Here is a 17,711-nt window from a genome sequence, read left to right as displayed (position 1 = left end):
TTCACGCACATATAGATGAACCAACTTGTCCAGTGATGACTTTTCATTTATTGGAAGGAAATGCGCCGACTTCGTAAGACGATCAATTATAACCCATATTGCGTCATGTCCGGATTTCGTTCGCGGTAGTCCCATTATAAAGTCCATAGCGATATTTTCCCATTTCCATTCTGGAATCTTCAGGGGCTGAATTAATCCGCTTGGTCGTTGATGTTCTGCCTTTACTCTCTGACAAGCATAGCACTTCGCAACCCATTCTGCCACGTCTCGCTTCATATTTGGCCACCAAAAGTTCTTCTTTAAGTCTCGATACATCTTGGTGCTTCCCGGGTGGATTGAAAATTTCGAATTGTGGGCTTCATGGAGGATCTCATTCTTTAATTTAGGTACATGGGGAATCCATATTTTGGATGAAAATTTTAGTATCCCTTGCTCATCCCTTTGAGTATTAATCTCCTCTCCAAATAACTAATTCTTCTCTTTTTCCATAACTTCCTCTTGACACTTCTTTATCTTTTCCACTAGTGTTGGCTGAAAGGTCATTGCACGACAAACTTCCTCGACTTTTTCATAAGCACAAAGTTCCAATTCCAATCTTTCGATTTCTTCAGATAACTCTTTTGATGTTATCATCATATTCAATCTCTCCTTCCTACTCAGAGCATCGGCCACTACGTTCGCCTTTCCAGGATGGTAATTTATCGAACAGTCATAGTCCTTGATCAATTCCAGCCATCTCCTCTGCCTCATATTGAGCTCTTTTTGAGTAAAAATGTACTTTAAACTCTTGTGATCCGTGTAGATTTCACACTTCTCTCCATAGAGGTAATGTCTCCAGATCTTGAGTGCGAACACTATGGCGGCTAGTTCCAAGTCATGCGTCGGGTACTTTAACTCATGCGGCTTCAACTGTCTTGACGCATATGCGATCACTTTACTGTGTTGCATCAACACACAACCCAAACCCTTATGTGAAGCGTCGCTGAATATTACAAAATTCCCTTGATCATCTGGAAGTACCAACACCGGAGCTGTTACCAACTTCTGCTTTAACTCTTGAAAGCTATCTTCACATTCTGCACTCTATTCAAACTTTTGATTCTTTCTGGTTAACTTAGTCAATGGCGTGGCGATCTTCAAGAAATCCTTGACGAATCTTCTATAGTATCCGGCCAATCCTATAAAACTTCGCACTTCCGTAGGAGTCTTTGGCCTCTCCCAACTCATAACTGCCTCAATCTTTGCCGGATCCACTTTAACTCCCTCATTTCTAATAACATGCCCCAAAAATTGAACTTCCTTTAACCAAAACTCACATTTGGTAAACTTGGCATACAACTTCTCTTGTCGGAGTATCTCCAATGCTATCCAGAGGTGCTGCTTATATTCTTCTTCCGACTTAGAATAAATAAGGATGTCATCAATGAATACCACAACAAATTTGTCCAAATACTTCTTAAATACCCGATTCATCAGATCCATAAATACGGCCGGAGCATTGGTCAATCCAAACGGCATTACTAGGAATTCATAATGCCCATATCTGGTCCTGAATGCGGTCTTAGGAATATCTTCTTCTTTGATCTTTAATTGATGGTATCCCGATCTCAAATCAATCTTCGAAAAGCATTTTGCTCCCTTTAACTGATCAAAAAGGTCATCTATCCTTGGTAGCGGGTAGCGGTTCTTGATTGTCACCTTATTCAACTCCCGATAATCTATGCATAGACGCATACTCCCATCTTTCTTCCTTACAAACAGAACAGGTGCTCCCCATGGTGACGTACTTGGTCGTATCACTCCTTTATCCAATAATTCTTGCAGCTGGCTCGCCAACTCTTTCATTTCTGCTGGTGCCATCCTATATGGGGCCTTTGAAACTGGTTCCGTGCCTGGAGCAAGGTTGATCTCAAACTCAATTTGTCGATCTGGTGGTAAGCCTGGTAGTTCATCGGGAAACACATCGGGGAACTCGTTAACTACAGGAATATCTTCCATTCTGAGGCTGTCTCTCTCTGAATCCACTACATATGCTAGGAACGACTCACAACCTTTTCTAAGTAACTTCTTAGCCTGAACAATCGTAAGAAATAGTTGCTCTTGCCTCTGCCCCTTAAATACTACCTTCTCTCCACTCTTCGTCTTTAAATACACTCTCTTGGTCTTACAATTTATCTGTGCGCTATTCTCTCCTAACCAATCCATTCCTAAAATTATATCAACTCTCCCAACTTGAAGAGTATCAAGTCGGCTGAAAACTTATACCCCGAAATATCAATCTCATACTTTGGACAAAATTGATACACAGGAATCTTCTCCTGGTTCGCAATTACCACATTTACTACCTCACTCATAACCATTTTATCACATTGGAGCTTATCAACAAAAGATTCTGATATGAAAGATCTTGTTGCTCCCGAATCAATCAATACTTTAGCTTTGACATTATTGAATAAAAGTATACCTGCTATCACCTCAGAATTCTGAACAGCATCCTTCATCTTCAAATCAAATGTCCTTGCTGTTGCTTGCGGGATTGGTGCAGGTGGTGAAGGTAATGCCAATATCTCAGTTGGCACGCTTGCACTGGTACTTGACACGTTCATCAGTGCTTTGACTGGTCCGGTTGCCTTACACTCCCTAGCCATGTGTCCAGTCTTCCCACACTTGTAGCACGTAACTCCTGGCTTCGGCATCTTGCACTCATTCGCCAAATGTCCCTTCTGATTGCACCTATAACATGTCATGCTCAGCTTATTGCATACTCCGGGGTGCCTTCTTCCACAGTGCTTGCATTCCGGTCTCTGGAACCTGTTTTCTCCAACTTGCCCTTGGCTTGCCTGGTTGTTCCCTTTTGATTCTTGCCTTTTGCCCAAATTTCCCTTCTTTTGAAAATTTCCGCCCTTCTGGAAACCAATCCTCTTTATATTCCGATCTTGCGAACTTCCAGCTTCAGACTTTTCTCCATAAAATGGAACCTTCCTCTTCTTGTTATCCCTCTTTTTCCTTGACTGCATCCCATTATTCTCAATCAGAGCAGCTTTCTGTACTACTCCTGCATAAGTTTCAAGCTCAAATATAGCCACCCTATCTCTGATCCAAGGCTCCAGTCCTTGCTGAAATTTCTTTGCTTTTTCCTCCTCAGTGCTGGTATACTTTGTCACAAACCTTGACAACTCAGTGAACTTCTTCTCATACTCCAATACAGTCATGTTCCCTTGCTTCAACTCAAGAAATTTTAGCTCCATCTGATTCTGCATGTACTTAGGGTAATACTTGTCTAGAAATAGCTTCTTAAATCTCTCCCAAGAAACCTGCTGAGTGACTTCCATAGCCTTTACTGATTCCCACCAATAGATGACTTCTCCCTTCAAGAAGTAAGCAGCATATGGCGTCTTCTGATCGTCTCCTAACTGTACCAACTCAAAAGCCCTTTCCATCTCCTTGATCCATGTGTTAGCTATCACTGGGTCAGTGGTATCATGAAATGCAGGTGGATTCACATTCTGAAAAGCCTTGAAGGTGACAATTTGTCTAGGTGGTACTGGTGGTTTAGGTGGTTGGTGTGGCTCACGGTTATCTTGGTTTTCAATTCATTGTTGAAGAGTTAGTTGTTGTTGAGCTATAGCATTGGTTTGTTGTTGTAAGGTTTCCAGTAGTCGAAGAATATTTGGGTCTGTGGTGGAGGTGGTTGTTGGGTTCTTCTTTTTGGGAGGCATGATCCTGAAATAAGAGTTGTATCAAAACATATATGAATGATAAAATGATTCGAGGGTATCGCATGGCATTCTCATTTATATATGGGGTCAAGTTTCCAAATTAAGCAGATATGATGATAAAAACATAAAATAACAGTTGAGAGCAAATGGAACAATAGCACATAATTATTGAAATTTTAAAGGTCACAGTACATAGGATAGGGACATAGTCTGATTCTAGGAATAACAGGCTTATTTAAAGGAAAAATGGAAACAACTGAGGATTCCATAGAGTCTGATAGTACAACAACATGAAAGGTAAATGGAAAGAACTAAGGCTTCACTCCATCTGAACGGGGCTTGGTAGTCTTTTCCTCTCGAAGCGTCTTCACAATGCTCTGGAGCTCAACTGCCACCATCTGAATGACATACTGGCTGGTACGGTCCCGGTGCGCTGGCATCTCCTCAAGCTTAGCGTTGACGTACTGAACCAAGGTCTCAAGTCTCGCAGTCATCTGCTCCTTGGGCTTCCCTTCGTAGTTTCGGCTGTCCGGATACACGTTCTTCAGTCGGTCTATCAGTCGGTCGTACTTGCCCTGAAGCATGTCGAACTCGCGCCTCAACTCAGCATACACTGTGAAAGCAATAGTGTCGTCCGACCCAGAGGATGACGAGGAATGCGCCCTTTGCTGACAACCAATAAGAGGAGTATTAATAATAATTTACTTAACCTACTCTCTCGCATAATATCTATAACCTACACACAAATCCTATAACCTATTTGGGCTGTCCAGGAACTCTAAACCGTAGCTCTGATACCAAAACCTGTCACACCCCCAACTTAAGCAGCAAAATAAATATAGCTATTACATCATTTTAATGAAGAATACACAACCAAATCCAAGATCTTACAGTTTAGGGTTTGGAACAGCCTAACACTACCATCTATTACATCTGAATATAAATACCGAGTCCTCACACAACTATTAATACTTATTCTACCTGAGCTCGAACATAAGCATCAGCATCACAGGTCTTACGGGCAGTCTGCTTGAATCTAACCATAGCTGCTAGCTGTAATATCAGGGTAAAGCAAGAAGTGAGCCGAATGCTCAACAAGTGCTAACAACACAACACAAAACATAAAACGAGATATACTTTTAAGAATGCCAATGGAAAGACATAACTAATGATAACGAGAGATAAAACTATGTGAGATGGCATCATTTTGCTTGTATCAAAACAATTTTAAAAAAAATCATGCCTTAATCAAAATCATTTTATGACGCTACGGATTACAGCCGGTGATCAGCCGCGAAGTAATCCCGAACCTCGCTGGGTTCTAAAATATTAACGGGAATCCCTAGGCAACTTTTAAGCCTAAAATAAGTGTGGAAAGGACTCGCGTCTCAGTCCAGATCCACTATTCAAAGAAAATATTTATCCCCCTTTGGGACTGAAAAACCCACATTTTATTTATTTCAAAAACTGATGCCGAATTGTAACAAAATCTCTTTTAACAGTACACATTTTTATTAAGGGAATATAGATCAACTCGAAACACGGGAAATATAGTACTAAATTTCAGGGCCATGATTCACAAAACTTTACTCTATTAGGGTAACCAAAAGGTTTTCATGTGTTAGAACTTGAACAGGAAAATATGGTGAGACTAATGGATAATATGAAGGGGTAATGCCAAACTGGGCTTAAAGCAATGGTTTCTCGTCAAGGTATAGGTGTTGGATCATTAAGAAGATATGCTTCACGAATACTATGGGTATTAAGGTAATGATCTCTAGCTCAGGATGAATGTATATATATCAGAATTGACAAGCTTTAGGATAGGAAAGAGGGTATCAATCAATGAGGAATCAGGTTGGTAAGTTTCTGAATATCAAAGTTCAAGGAAAGGTTCTATAGGGGTTCAAGTATCTGGATGAGATATCAATACTTAGGAATCATCATCATGTTAATCAAGAGGATCAATCAAGTAATATAACAACTCTTTATTTTATCATGGCATTTAACTATCATGAAGAGACTTTTGAACTACTTGCAATACATACTTGAGGGTTCATGGCATCTCTATGTAATTCAAAGATAAGCGAGAGATACGCTTGATTTAAACATATCAAAATGACTCAGGATAATTGCATCGATAAATATGAACTGTTTATAGTAAATATGAAGGTCAAGTTGAATCACTTGCCTTGAGATAGGCTGGTCTGGTCTGACTGGTAGGAGCAACTGGAGCTTCACTCGACTTTTATGGCAAGTTTTCCCTCGTCTCGAGATCCTACATAAATAATAATAATCCTCATTATAATATATTCTTACCATCTCAACCTATTTACAACCCAAAATTAAACACGGATGGCACTTAGGCCTATATGCACTTAATTTATATCCACCTTTATATTTCAATTGTACACACGTAGCCACATAATCACATATCGCATATTAATACCAAATAACACCATAATGCAACACTAGGCTTGGATGATCTCGACTCACAACTTAAGTCACTTGGTCGCTAAACTAGACAAGATCTTCAAATTTTGACTTCCTAACTCGATGTGCCTTTCCTAAATTATCCAAAACCTATTGACCCTCACTTGTGCCTTTTTCTCTACTGACCTTATACTATCTTACAACTATAGTGGTCGACCTAATACTCACTTCTAAGTGTTCTAAAACTATGTGATAAGTGAAAGTGCTCACTGGTGCAAATTTCAGAATGACAACTATGGTTTCTTGAGTACATTAGACACTCTTAAACCACAAGCTTTCCTTCAAAACTTTTACACAAGACTCTCCTGACCTAAGGGCATCTCACAAACTTGATGTGGCTCAAGGGCCTGGCTTGGGCCTTCTTGGGCCTAAGCTAAAAGTCCAAGGTTCCCCTGTTTTTCTGGTCAGAAAAATTGCCCTGACTTGAGTTAACTTGCGACACATGGTTCTGACTCATATCCTATGAACTATGGTTGGAAAAACTTCTCTGACACTCCCTCTAACTATGGCCCAATTGGGCCTAATGAGGGCCTACCCATGACATGGTCAAATCTCCCTATTTCTAAGTTGCAACAAAACTGTCCCCTGCTGGACATATTTTGTTATTCTACTTGTGCCCCTAACCAAATGACATGCAAACCTCCAACCAACTCCTAAAACCTTTTATATACTCCCAATACTAACTTCTGGTAGCTTGGGCCTCAAAGTGCACACCAATGACATGGTCAAAACTCACTCTAAACCTCAGGGTGCTATACTAATTTTTCTGCAGAAACTATAACTCTCATTTTTTTCAAGGTTTTGACTTGACAAACCCAACTAACAACAACTAAATATGTTAAATATATTTGATAATGTCATGGCTAATATGTTTTATTTTTGGATTTCAGATCTTACTGAACAGGATAAATCAGTACTTAACTGTTGATCAGTACTTATACTGGAAGTCAGGACTTAAGGATATCAGTACGTATGTTATCAGGAGATAATCATCAGAAGATAGATATCAGAACTTAAGTGCTGAAGGATAATCAGATAAGGACAGTAGCTGATTAAAGAAAAGAAGATTGAGATAAACATAAGAAGAGATATGCATGAAGAAGGAATTCCGTGAAGAATGGAATACTTGGAAGAAAAGATATCTGATTGATATATTTTAGGAAGCAGAATTATATTCCATATCAATTAGCGATTATCTTGTAACTGTGTAGTATATAAACACAGACATAGGGTTTACACTATAAGTGTTATCATTATTAGAGAAGATTATTAATTGTAACCCTAGCAGCTCTCGTGATATTTATTCATCGCTGAGAGGTAACAGTTCCATACTGTAATAGAGTTTATTGTTTCAATAAAGTTTGTTTTCTGTTACTTAAGTTCTTAAAGTTCGATTTGAGTGTACTATACACTGTATTCACCCCCTCTACAGTGTGTGTGTGTGACCTAACAATTGGTATCAGAGCTTCTCTGTTAACACACATACAGTTAAAGATCCAAACACAATCATGTCGGACACAGAAACTCCAACTAAGCCTACCACAACTGAGGAACCACCAAAGACACAAATTCAGAGTCGGTATGAGACCATCAGAGTCCCCATACTGAGACCATCTGAATATCCCATATGGAAGGTAAGGATGACCATGTTCCTGGAAGCAACAGATCCAGAATACCTTGATAGAATCAAGGAAGGCCCTCACAAACCAACCAAGCTCGCAGTTGCAGTTGCAGGTGAAGCAGCAAAGACCGTACCAAAGGAGAAGAGTGATTATACTGCTGAAGACATAACATCAATTGCTAAGGATGCTAAGGTACGACACTTACTGCATAGTGCCATTGATAATGTAATGTCAAACAGGGTAATCGACTGCAAGACTGCTAAGGAGATATGGGATGCTCTGGAAACAAGGTGTCAGGGAACTGACACAATTAAGAAGAACAGGAAGACAATACTCACTCAAGAGTATGAACACTTTGACTCAAAGGCTAATGAGTCATTGAATGATTTATATGATAGATTTGTCAAACTTTTGAATGATTTGTCATTGGTTGATAAAGAGTATGATCTTGAAGATTCAAACCTTAAGTTCCTGTTAGCTCTTCCTGAATGCTGGGATTTGAAGGCAATGACAATAAGAGACAACTACAATCTTGATGAAACAACTCTTGATGAAATCTATGGAATGCTCAAGACTCATGAGCTGGAGATGGAACAAAGAAGCAAGAGGAAAGGAGGAAAGTCAAGGACAGTTGCTCTTAAGGCTGAAGAAGAATTCCCCAAAGCAGCTTCCTCAAAGAAATACAAGGGTAAAGCTCTTTTCATAAAGTCTGATACTGAGTCATCAAGTTTTGAGAGTAATGATGACTCAGATTCTGAAAGCTTGCCTGAGACTGATGCTGATGAGGAGATGATGAAGCTGTGTGCTCTTATGGTGCAAGGAATCACAAAGATTGCATACAGGAAGTTCAGGAAGGGAAAGAAGTTTTCCAGGAAAGGCATAAGTTCTGATAAGAAGAATTTCAGAAGATCTGAAGGCAGAGGAGGAAAGTCTGACAGAGGAGATTACACCAATGTTAAATGCTATAACTGTGGTGAGAAAGGCCACATATCTCCTGACTGCAAGAAGGTAAAGGGTGACAAAGGCAAGGCTCTTGTCACAAAGCAGAAAAGCTGGACAGACACCTCAGACTCTGAAAGTGAGGAGAACTATGCATTGATGGCAAATGCTGATAAAGAAAGTGCTGAGAGCAGTTCTGAAGCTGCTGAAACAAAGGTACCTCAGACTACTTATGCTTTTCATACTGATGATATTAATGAGTTGAGAAGATATCTTAAAACCATGTTTGTTAGCTATAAAGATCAAAGTTTAACATGTGAAAGATTAACTTCTGAAAATCTTGCATTTAAGAAAAGGAATGATTTCTTAGAAAAAGAGTTAGTCATGTTCCATCAAACTCAGAAGGATAGAGATGATGCTTTTTATGTTAGGAATGAAGTGCTAAAATTAAATGAATCTCTAAAAACTGAGGTAGAAAAGGAAAGAGAGATTATCAGGACTTGGACTAACTCTGGCAAAACAACTCAAAATTTGCTAAGTAGTGGAAACTGGAAAGAGGGCTTAGGTTATGGAGAAGATAAGAAAGATAAAGGAACTGAAGAAATTAAGTCTGTTGATAAGCAAAAGCCAAAGTTAAAACCTGTTAAGTTTGTAACTGTAAAGTCTGAAAATGAAAAATCAGAAGTTACAAAGGAATCAACTTCTGACAAACTAAAACAGGAAAAGACAGCTGAAGTGAACATAGGCTTAATGACGAAGAAGCAGCTTAAACATAAGCTGAAAGATGTTAAGAATGCAAACAAGGTAAAATCACCTAGGATAAATAGGAATGGAAAGGAAGGTGTGAATAAAAGCAATGATTATAAACCTGTTCCTGATGCTCCTAGGAAAACATGTCATAACTGTGGAAGTTCTAACCATCTGGCTTCTTTTTGCAGGAAGAATAAGAATATTAACTCCTTACCTTCAAAATCAGGAGTTAAGAGTCAGTCTGTTAGATACAAACCACAAAATCCTTGTTTTCATTGTGGTAGTTTATGGCATTCCATTTATACTTGTAAGGAATATCATAGTTTGTACTATGATTATTATCAAATAAAACCTTCTTTGAAGAAAGTTTCCATTGTTCCTTCTAGTGTAAATTCTGATTCAAAGTCTGATAGTGTAAGTTCTGATAAGAAAAATGTTAACATAAACTCTGATGCTAAATCCGCTGCAAATGTTAACAAACTTAATAAGGCCAAAGGATCCAAGCAAGTCCGGGTCCTTAAAACTAATAATTAGTGGTCTTTGTGATTGCAGGGCAACAGGAAAAATATTCTAGTTCTGGACAGCGGATGTTCAGGACATATGACTGGAAATAAGGCCCTGCTATCAGACTTTGTGGAGAAAGCTGGCCCAAGTGTTTCTTATGGAGATGGCAACATTGGAAAAACATTGGGATATGGCAATATCAATCTTGGAAATGTCATAATTAAACAAGTAGCTCTGGTCTCAGGACTTAAACACAACCTACTGAGTATAAGTCAAATCTGTGACAGAGGTTATCATGTTGATTTCTTTGAAGAACACTGTGAAATTGTGAGTAAATCTAAAGGCAAAGTTGTTCTGAAAGGATACAGGCGTGGTAACATTTATGAAGCTAAGCTTTCAACAAGTACTGATGGTTCTGCAATCTGTCTGATGAGTAGAGCATCAATTGAAGAAAGCTGGAATTGGCATAAGAAACTCTCTCATTTAAATTTCAACAATATAAATAAACTGGTCAAGAAAGATCTTGTGAGAGGATTGCCAAACACAGTATTTGCTCCTGATGGTCTTTGTGATTCATGTCAGAAAGCCAAACAAAGAAAATCTTCATTCAAGAGCAAGACTGAATCATCAATTCTTGAGCCTTATCATCTAATACATGTTGATCTATTTGGTCCAGTAAATGTCATGTCAATTGCAAAGAAGAAGTATGCATTGGTCATAGTGGATGAGTTCACCAGATACACATGGGTATATTTCTTGCATACAAAAAGTGAAACTGCATCAACCTTGATTGATCATATCAAACATCTGGATAAAATGGTCAAAGATTCTGTGAAAATTTTAAGGAGTGATAATGGCACTGAGTTCAAGAATTTGATAATGGAAGAGTTCTGCAAAAGCCATGGAATAAAGCAGGAATTTTCTGCTCCTGGAACTCCACAGCAAAATGGAGTTGTTGAAAGGAAGAATAGAACTCTCATTGAAGCTGCACGTACAATGCTTGAAGAAGCAAAGCTTCCAACCTATCTCTGGGCTGAAGCTGTGCAGACTGCTTGTTTTACTCAAAATGCAACACTCATTAACAAGCATGGAAAAACACCATATGAGATGGTGAAGAAAAAGAAGCCAAATCTGAAATATTTTCATGTATTTGGATGCAAGTGTTTTGTTCTCAAGACTCATCCTGAACAGCTATCAAAGTTTGATCTAAAAGCTGATGAAGGAATCTTTGTTGGATATCCACTTTCCACAAAAGCCTTCAGAGTCTATAATTTGAGAATAAAAGTGGTCATGGAATCTATCAATGTCTCTTTTGATGACAAGAAGATCACTGGTCTTGAAGATTTCATTGACCATGATCAGCTGAGATTTGAAAATGAAGACTCAAATTCTGATACTGAAAATCCTGACAGTCTAAGTCCTGATACTGTAAACTCTGATGGATTAAACTCTGATGTTATTGAAACTGTGGTGACTACGTCAAAGGAAGATGCACCTATGCAGGGGGAGCATACTCAAGATCCTACCACATCTCAAGAAACATCAGAACATGCATCTGGTTCTTCAAGTACTGATTCGTCAAGTTCTGATAAGCCAAGTTCTGATAGTGCTGAAAATCTAAATACTAAAGAATCCAACTCAGAGAGCATAGTTTCAGGGGGAGCATCAGAAAATGAAAATGAAGATAACATGGATCATGGGGGAGCATCCAGTTCTAGAGAAAACCTTCCATCTGCAAGAAAGTGGACAAAATCACATACACCTGATTTGACAATTGAAAATCCTGATGCAGGTGTCAGAACTAGAACATGTACTTCAAATGAATGTCTTTACAATTCTTTTCTCTCTCAGACTGAGCCAAAGAAAGTGGAAGAAGCTCTTCAAGATGCTGATTGGGTGCAAGCAATGCAGGAAGAGTTGAATGAATTTGAAAGAAACAAAGTCTGGACCCTAGTGCCAAGACCAAAGAATAGATCTGTTGTTGGTACAAAGTGGGTATTCAGAAACAAAACTGACAGTGATGGCATAATTACAAGGAATAAGGCAAGGCTGGTTGTCAAAGGATATTCTCAACATGAGGGAATTGATTATGATGAAACATTTGCACCAGTTACTAGGTTAGAAGCCATAAGGATATTTTTGGCTTATGCTGCTCATAAAAAGTTTACTGTCTTTCAAATGGATGTGAAAAGTGCTTTTCTTAATGGAGAATTGGAGGAAGAGGTATATGTTGAACAACCTCCAGGTTTTGTAGATACAAACATCCAGATTATGTCTACAGGCTTGATAAAGCACTTTATGGACTTAAGCAAGCTCCTAGAGCATGGTATGAGACTTTAGCTCAGTTTCTTCTGGAAAGTGGATTCAACAGAGGGACAATAGACAAAACACTGTTCTACCTCAACCATGGAAAGGACTTACTTCTGGTCCAGATTTATGTTGATGATATCATTTTTGGATCTACAAATGACAAACTTTGCAAGAAGTTTGCCAAACTAATGCAGTCAAGATATCAGATGAGTATGATGGGGGAACTTAGCTATTTTCTGGGCCTTCAAGTCAAGCAGAATGAGGAAGGCACTTTTATTTGTCAAACCAAGTACACCAGAAACTTGCTGAAGAAATTTGGAATGCAAGATTGTTCAAGTGCATCCACTCCAATGGCCACTGCTACAAAACTGGATAAGGATACCTGTAAATCAGTAGATATTACTGACTACAGAGGTATGATTGGCTCTCTACTCTATCTAACTGCTAGTAGACCTGATATCATGTATGCTACCTGTCTTTGTGCAAGATTTCAAGCAGATCCAAGAGAACCTCACTTAACAGCTGTAAAAAGAATCTTTAAGTATCTTAAAGGAACAGCTGCTCTGGGATTATGGTATCCTAGAGAATCAGAGTTTAAACTAATAGGTTACTCAGATGCAGATTTTGCAGGGTGCAAAATTGACAGGAAAAGCACAAGTGGAAGCTGCCAATTTCTTGGAGGCAGATTGGTTTCTTGGTACAGCAAGAAATAAAAGTCAATTTCCACATCAACTGCAGAAGCAGAGTATATTGCTGCAGGAAGCTGTTGTGCACAGATTCTTTGGATGAAGAATCAGTTACTGGATTATGGGTTAACATATTTCAAAAGCCCTATTTACTGTGATAATCAAAGTGCTATTGCTATGACAGGTAATCCAGTTCAACACTCTTTGACAAAGCACATCAGCATCAGGTACCACTTCATCAGGGAACATGTGGATGAAGGTACAGTTGAATTGCATTTTGTTCCCGCAGATCAACAACTGGCAGATATCTTCACAAAACCACTGTGTGAAGCTACTTTTACAAGATTGGTAAATGAACTTGGAATGGTTTCAGGTTCTTTCTCTAAATCTGCTTAGACTTGTTATGTGTTATCAGACTTTATGCTCAGTATTTACAGAATTAATCTCATTGTATATTCTGTGCTTAATTGATAAATGTCTTTAAGTACTGACTGTTGTCTGATATATGTTTCTAAACTCTGATAAGTGATATGTTTGTTCTAGTACCTATTCAATCCTATGAGGATAACTTTACTAGATACTGACCTAGTAGTCTTCAATAAACAAATGATTCCATGTAAGAAGTAATTATTTTAGTGAAAATCTTATGACACTAGCAAATTCTGATAATTGAGCTTAGTTAAGTTTACTTTGTATATCTTATTACTAAGTCACAAATTAGAATAATGCTACTCATCTGTTAAGTTCTGATACTAGTAAAACTGCTGAATGTACTAAGTGCTGATAAACCTCACTTATCAAAAGAAAAAGCAAAAAGATCAAAGAATAAAATTAGGTACTCCTTTGAGATCTAGAGTAAAAATATGGAAGGGACGACCCAAGTGCATTGCTGGTATTAAGTAAATATGCATTAGAAAAGCAAAATATTTTCTTGGTGACTTTTCACACTCTATGATTACTGGAGAAATACTCTGATAATAACATAAATTCTGATAAACAGTCGTGACTCACTTACACTGAGAAGCCACTGTAAAATAGAATTGCAAAAGATGCATAAAATTAGCACAAAACAGTTGAGGTGGACTCAAGCATAAACTCATTCATCAGTAGGTTTCAGGACAATGACAGCTCCTTAGCAAAATTTTAGTTATGCCTTATTTCTAAGATGTACTGAAGTGAATCAGACTTTACTCTTTGTCTGTTATTTAGCTTAATGCACACACTAATCACTCCATCTGAATGATGAAAATTTCTGTGGTGGTCTATGTTATTTTAGATAAACAGTCATTGTGTCATTATTGCACAAATTCTGAGGACAAGTTCTAGTTACAAGTTTTGATGATTAAGTTCTGACGTCTATAACTCAGAACTTGTATGAGGATTTACTAAGATGGGCATTCCTTTTTCGAGTTAAGAAATTATGTTCTGATGACTGTTAAGTTCTGGTATAGGTCTAAGTTCTGATTTCTCAGTCTAATCCTTTACTTGGCTTATCTGTGAATAAAATTTGATAACAGTCTCAGTTCGAACTAGAATATGTTGAAGTGGAAGATTAATAGTCACTATGATTAGGATTAATGGTATTCGTCCTTGAACAGTCCACTGTTTCTTGTTTCTTGTGCGTTTTAAAACATGATTCCTCTTTCCAATGACTGTTATTCTTTTTCAAAGTCTAGGGAGATGAGGTAGAATTAATTCTACCTGTCAGCATTCAATTTCTTTGCGTCTCCTGGCATTCTCTTGCCTATATAAGCAACCACTTCACATCAGCCTTCCCATCACACTTTTATCACAAAATCACTCTCGTTTTTCACTTATCATCACAAATGGCTGAATTTGGCTGGTTCTACAATTATGGTGATGAGACTGTTCATGTCTTTGTGAATGGAATTCCAACTCCATACCCTATCACCAACATTCCTCACAATCTCTGGATTCAATTTCCAGAGGTTATCAAACGTGATCTGGTGGCCGTTCGAAGAGAACTTCATCTTCAGCGTCTCCGCCAGCAAGAGCGAATCATCCGACTCGCCATTCTGTTTGTCGAGAGTAGGAAGAAGAAGAAATGATTTAATCTTGTCTTCTTCCTGTTTTTCTTCATCATCAGCTTTGTCATGCTTCTTAGCTAGGACTAAAGCTGTTGATGTTAGGTTTAGAAGCTTAGGGAAAATCTTGTATAGTATTGATGTAATTTCCATTTCATAAATGTATTGTCTTGATATATTAATGAAAGTTATTTTTACTTCAAGATTTTGTCTCTGAGTTATTTTGTCTTGTGTTGATAAATCCTGATTGATATTCTGATGACCATATAAATTTTGTTTTATATTAAGTTCTGATTCATTTTCAGCACTTACTTATCTAATTTATCTTGGTCATTTTCATGTGACGTATTTTCAGAATATTAATGATGCAGTGAAAAATACTTCAATCAGTGCTAACGGTTTAAATTTTGAATTAAAACTGTTTCTCTTGATAAATGGAACGGTTTTTCCTTGAAACTAGGCAACTGGGTAAGTAATGATTCCTGTTTTCTCGAGCCCAGTAACTGTCTGTTATTACTGCATGTCTGACAGGTGTCCAACGGTAACATTTTTGTTCAGAGTATAAGTACAACAGAGAGAAGATTTCTTTAATCTTTTATTTTTTATATATTTTATCTCTCTCCTTACTTTTACTCTCTTTCTCCTTCTTTCTCACGTTGGTTTTTCATACAGACATTATCTCAAACACCTAACAGGCATACTTGAATCTTATTTTTTTCACATGGCACCAAAGGATTTAATCATTGATGGAGCTAAGTTTGTCCCTAACAACTATGCTGCAGTTCTTGATCACACTGAAGCTCCATCTGAATTGCATTTTGTGCAAGATCTTCTTGCACACAGTGAGATTGGGTACGCATTAACACAGCCTGAAGTCTTTTCGAGTCAACAAGTTCTGACGTTTTGGCAGACTGGGCACTTTGATGATGGTGGTAAACATGGCACTCCCAGTATTGTTTTTGAAGTGGGTGATTCATCTTATGTAGTCACTCCTGGTACAATACGCAAAGCTCTACATCTCCCAGAAAATTATACTTTTTCAACTCCAGAGGAATCAGCACTTCAGGAGTTAATGGCTGATTTGGGATATGAAAAGATTTTGGCAAAGCTTGGGCAGTTAAAAAGGGCTAATATCAGAAGAGAATGGAGTTTCTTCTTTGACTGCATCACCAAAGCTTTTGGGAACAAATGTTCGAATTTTGATGTTATCCCAATTCTGAGTCAGCACATAGGGTATGCTATTATTCATCAAACTCATTTTGATTTTGCAACTAAAATAATTGGTTTTATTGGGGATAGGATGACAGAGAATAGAAATATTGTCTATTTTGCTAGATTCTATCAACTTCTATATACTTTTTGTACTGATGAACCTCAATTAGTCAGTTCCTCAACCCCACCTTTTAGAGTTGCAAAACGATATTTTAATGATCTGGTAAATGCTGATACTAAGAAAAAAGTGGTTAGACCATTACAGATTCCTCAGTCTGTAAAACAGATCCTAGTAAATGCTGATCCTGATTCTTATAGATTTGTTTACTTTGATTTCCAACCAACCACAAACACCCAAAAACCATCATCCTCAGCACCTACCACTCATTCTACTCAACCTACCCTCAGGAATTATCTCAAATCCTATCTCTCTACTTCACAGACTGTTCAACCCTCATCCTCCAAGCCAAAGAGGACAAAAACTATTCCTCAAACATCTCAAAAGAGAAGGAGGATTGTATTGAGAGATGAATCTGATTCAGAGGAACAGGTTTCTTCTCGAGAACCTGTTGTTTCTGAAGCTGAGAAAGAGGTTTCTCAGAAGGATTCTGAAATTGGGGGTTCTAGGCTTCTCAAGAGGCTTAGACGAATGATAGTTCCTGAAACTCCCAAGGAATCCACATCAACAAGGAAGTACAAGAAACAGAGGGCACAAAGGCCAGTTTCAGATGATGAAGAGGAAGCAACTAAGGAAGGGGATCAGGAATCTTTGATCTCACAAGACAAGGAATTTGCTCCAGTCACTTCTTCTCCATCAACTCCATCTCAGGAAGCTGTATCTGATAAGGCTAACTCACCATCTGTGTCTCTTGTTGATCCAGACACAAGTGCTGAAATTGATATTCAGAACCTGGTTGTGCCTGAAATACTTTTCTTAGAAGCTCCAACAGCAAATAATCCTTTCACAACACCTGTTACTGATGCTGTTCAAACTCCAGAGTTATCAACAACACCTTCTTTGCATCAAGATGCTGATGATCAGACTTTAGGTGAGCATCAGGATTTGGCTGTTGATCAGAACTTAGTATCAGATCAGCAATTAGAGGATGCTGAAGCCTCCATTGCTACTCACACTGTTGTCTTATCCGAAGATACTGATTCTTTAAGTTCTGATGCTGCAAATGCTGGAGATACTGGTGATGCTGCTCCAACTGTAGATGCTGATGAAGCAGGTCCTTCAGGACATACTCCTCAAAAGACTCTTCCTAAGTCTGAACTGGTAGAGAAGTTTGTTACTGGGGCTGCACCAGCACCAGTACCTTGGAGTGAAACTCCTGCAGGTCAGGAGTGGACTAAGGAATGGAACTCAGTTTCATGTGTTCCAAATGCATTACATCTTGCTGAGCACTTGACTAAAGCTGATGAAATGTT

The sequence above is a fragment of the Apium graveolens genome, chromosome 2 (assembly GCF_009905375.1).
Source record: "Apium graveolens cultivar Ventura chromosome 2, ASM990537v1, whole genome shotgun sequence".
NCBI lineage: Eukaryota > Viridiplantae > Streptophyta > Magnoliopsida > Apiales > Apiaceae > Apium > Apium graveolens.
This window is presented reverse-complemented; position numbering follows the sequence as displayed.